Here is a 4,223-nt window from a genome sequence, read left to right on the forward strand (position 1 = left end):
GCCCACATTCACTGTGGGAAGGGCCAAGTCTCCTCCCAAAATTCTGAAGGGGAACTAGTCACGACTCAAGGTGAGGCTGGTAAGCCAAAAATATAGTTGGCAAAAGTAACACAGATAATAAAAGGTGTTCAAAAGGGTCTACATGTCTATCTGATTAAAATGAATAAGCTAGATCACAATCAGGAATTCGGAGAAGAACCTTCATGATTAAAGGAATGCGCAAACGTATTTCCTGAAGATCTGACGGAACTTCCTCCCCAAAGGGAAGTCGACCACAAAATCAAACTTGTGCCAGGAGCTGCACCGGTCATAAAGAGGCCGTATAAGATGTCCATCCTAGAAGCTATCAAACTGAAAGAGCAACGCAAGCAACTGTTAGACCAAGGCTACATCCATCCTAGCAGTTCTCCATGGGAAGCTCCAGCATTGTTCCAAAAGAAGAAAGATGGAACACTTCGCCTATGCATTGACTACAAAGGGTTGAATCGAGCAACCATAAAAAATAAATACCCCATCCCAAGAATAGATGAATTACTTGACCATCTTCAAGGAGCAAAGATCTTCTCAAAGATAGATCTCAACACTGGATATTATCAAATAAGGATCAAAGAAGAAGATATTCTAAAGACTGCATTCAGTATAAGGTATGGACACTTCGAATTCCTAGTGATGTCATTCGGGCTGACGAATGCTCCTGCTACCTTCAACAAGTTAATGCAGGATATCTTTAGGCCCTATCTTAATGACTTCGTACTCGTCTTCTTTGACGATACCCTAGTCTACTCAAAACAGGGAAAGGATCATGAACCCCAGCTTCTCATTGTTCTCAAAATAATGAGAGCACACAAGCTTTATGCCAAGAAGAAGAAGTGAGCATTTTTCAAGTGACAGATTGAATATCTAGGATTCATTGTATCAAGAGAAGGAATTTAGTAGATCCAGCTAAGGTCAGAGACGTTCTAGAATGTCCAACACCAACTTCTGTCAAAGAAATACATAGTTTTCTTGGGTTGATAGGGTTGTACAGAATTTTCATCAAAGATTATGCTTTGATTGCAGCCCCTCTGACTAATCTACTAAAGAAGCTGAGCTAATCAAAATATTCGACCTATCCCATCACACTTCAAACAACATTCAAAACCGTTAATTCCATTACCAAATCGATCATTCATCACCCAAAAAACAACAAAAAATTCTATCATTTCAGTCCTCAATATATCCCCACACTTTATTAGGTAGCGTCCTTGTCACATGACCTTAGAAAAAGAGAATAAAATCTCAATATACTAGCTAATCACTTTGACTTCATTTGCAACAACCAGCACTCACGAATAGACTACTACTTCATCTAGTCTTCAAGTTAACCTAGATCTAAGAAAATATATGAAAGAAAAATCACCTTAACCATTAACCAATCCTTAACTTAGGCAAAGAAAATCCAACAAACTATTAAAGGATATAAGAGGTTCTCCAATGCCACAGTAATAATTCAAAACCTCAAACCATTCATAACTGGTATTCTAGCAATCATGATCAACTTCAAAGTCCCAAACCATGACCCCATTATATGTTACCACAAACACTCATACAATAAATAACAGAACACACATCTAAATGACATCCCCAAAAAGAAAAGAGAGATTTCCATTAGAGCTCATCGAAAAGATACAATCATTGAAAGATCCATCAATCAAGATTATCCCTCTTAAAAGTTTGTTGGTGTTTGAATCTATCTATAGACATATTTTCATCCCTGTAGGATGAGGTCAGCACGAGTTGATTATCAGAGATAGATAGATAGGTAAGACCTCAATAGCTACGGATACCATTCTAAACCAAAAAGGTCAAGGTGTTATTTGCATCTACGTGGCCATCAGCCAAAATCCACAAAAATCTTGGGAGGATTTTGTAAGAATTGAAAACAACACATTTGATCCACAAGGATAATATTGAAAGATCCATCAATCAAGATGATCCCTCTTAAAAGTTTATGGGTGTTTGAATCTATCTATGGATAGATTTTCATCCACAAAAATCTTGGGAGGATTTTGTAAGAATTGAAAACAACACATTTGCTCCACAAGGATAATAAATCTGGTAGGGTGGAAGAAGTAAGTATGATCATACAAAATATCTAGCTGTTGAATATCAATATCCACATTTGGATTGACACACAACTTAGGTATTGCCATTCCATTAGCATGGGAATATTTGTGCATAGAAGCCACATACCAAGTAAAGTGAGCAGTCAATCTCATTGAAGGTTCTGTTGATTGATAATATATATTTGCAAACTAAAGATAGTTATGATAGGCATTGCATGAAATTGTCCAATCTCATAGAATAACATGCCAATTAATTTGAGGACCTGTCAACAAATCATTCTGGCTCCAACCTCTTTGTCTTGGAATTTGAGAATCAAACCTTGAATAGCCATTAACCAACTAAGGTGGATTAGGGACAAGGAAATTGAATAGAGGAAGAGGAATAAGGAATAAGGGGTGGAATGGTGGAGAGAAAAGGTCATAAAAGGATGAAAAAGATAATAATGGAGAATCAAAAATAGGAACTAAATTAGACAAGAATGGGGTTAACAAATATGGGGGAAAGGTAGATAAGACTAGAGGGCAAGTCATAGGATCAGGAGGAGTAGGTTGTGAAAAAGGATGGTTTATGATGAAAGGGAAATAATTGAATATAGAAATTTGAGGATCAGATTGTGGTTGGAATAAAAGAGAAGGAATGATCTGAGGTTTGGATTGAAGAAGTGAAAAGTCAACTTCAAACCTATGGGCAAACTACTGATAATACATGAAATGGTCACACCCCTAAGAACCATTCTAGAAGCAACGAATAACTCCTTAGATAGGTAGTTTGTAGGAATCTTGGTTGGCATGAATGTATCATGAAGAAATGGGCAAACTTATTTCCAAAAGGGATCCAAAATCATGGAAACACAGACACCCAAAGTATTGATAACTTGATTTGAGTCCAATGTGTTGTTGGTTTGTTTTTATAGCAACTTCATAATTTTCTCATTGGCCAAGAGATTACGAGCTATTGGAAAGGAGTCCCCATGGTAGGGAAGAGACGGAGCTTTACCCAACCCTCTAGGGGTCATCGTGACAGTAGTATCACCAATAGAATTTGCATACTTGCCATATGAGGAGAGAAATGTATCACATAAAGAAAGATTTGGAGGAACAAGCAGCAAGGTGCGACCTATAAAAGTGGATAAATTAGCCTTTTGGATAAAATCTGAATGAAAAAATCTAGAGTAATCCCTGGAAACCAAGGAAACATACTGAGCAAGTGAGAGGTAAGAAGATTAGGGTGTCATTCAGATGATCACAAAGCACACACACCATAGACACAAAATATGCTTTTAAAAGAGCCAACAATACATAGATAAGATTGTCACCAAGGAGTTACTTATACATAATATCATAGACCATCACATCCTAAGAAAAAATCAACATGACCTACACAGATATGCGATTGAAAGCTTCATGATATGCATCCAATCAAGCACTGTTATCCCTGTACTAGGCAATAAAAACAAAAGAAACTACAAATGGTACCCCTGATAACTCAATCGTAACCATCAAAAGACCAAATATCAATTAGACCATAACACCTTGATATCACGGGAACATGATGACAAAGACTCATTGAAAGACTATGTCACCCATAATCCCCTGTAGCCCATTCATAAATTAGGTGATAAATATGAAGTGTGGATGGATTAAAGTTAAATGTCGGGTTGATTTGAATCAAATATTACAAAGGAATGAATTTTTATATTAGGTGATAAATCTTAGAAAAGAAAATGGTGGTTCCTTGATTACCCATAAATTTTTATTTAGTTCAGCATGGTACATAAACGCACCTCAAACTTCAAACTTGGCTAATCTCTAAATGTGAAATTTATTTTTACAATTAATGGTGTGTGGAGCACTTTTTTGCTAGTGTGTGCATGAGTGATGCAGCTGGTTGATTTTATTAAAAAATAAAAAGATCTGTTTAGTGCACAAAGCATGTGCAATTTGAATAGTTGGTTCCTTTTAATTTATATTTTAAATGTGTATTGAATGTGGATGCACGTGGATAAGATAATCATTAGGATTAATTTTTAGAAATTAAAAGTGTGTTTAGATGTGCAAGAAAAAAGGTAAAAATTAGAACCTATAGGGTGTGTGAATGCACCCTAATTTGAAAGGCAC

Source organism: Lygodium microphyllum, chromosome 16, assembly GCF_053477565.2.
Source record: "Lygodium microphyllum isolate KBCC chromosome 16, Lygodium_microphyllum_v1.1.10, whole genome shotgun sequence".
NCBI lineage: Eukaryota > Viridiplantae > Streptophyta > Polypodiopsida > Schizaeales > Lygodiaceae > Lygodium > Lygodium microphyllum.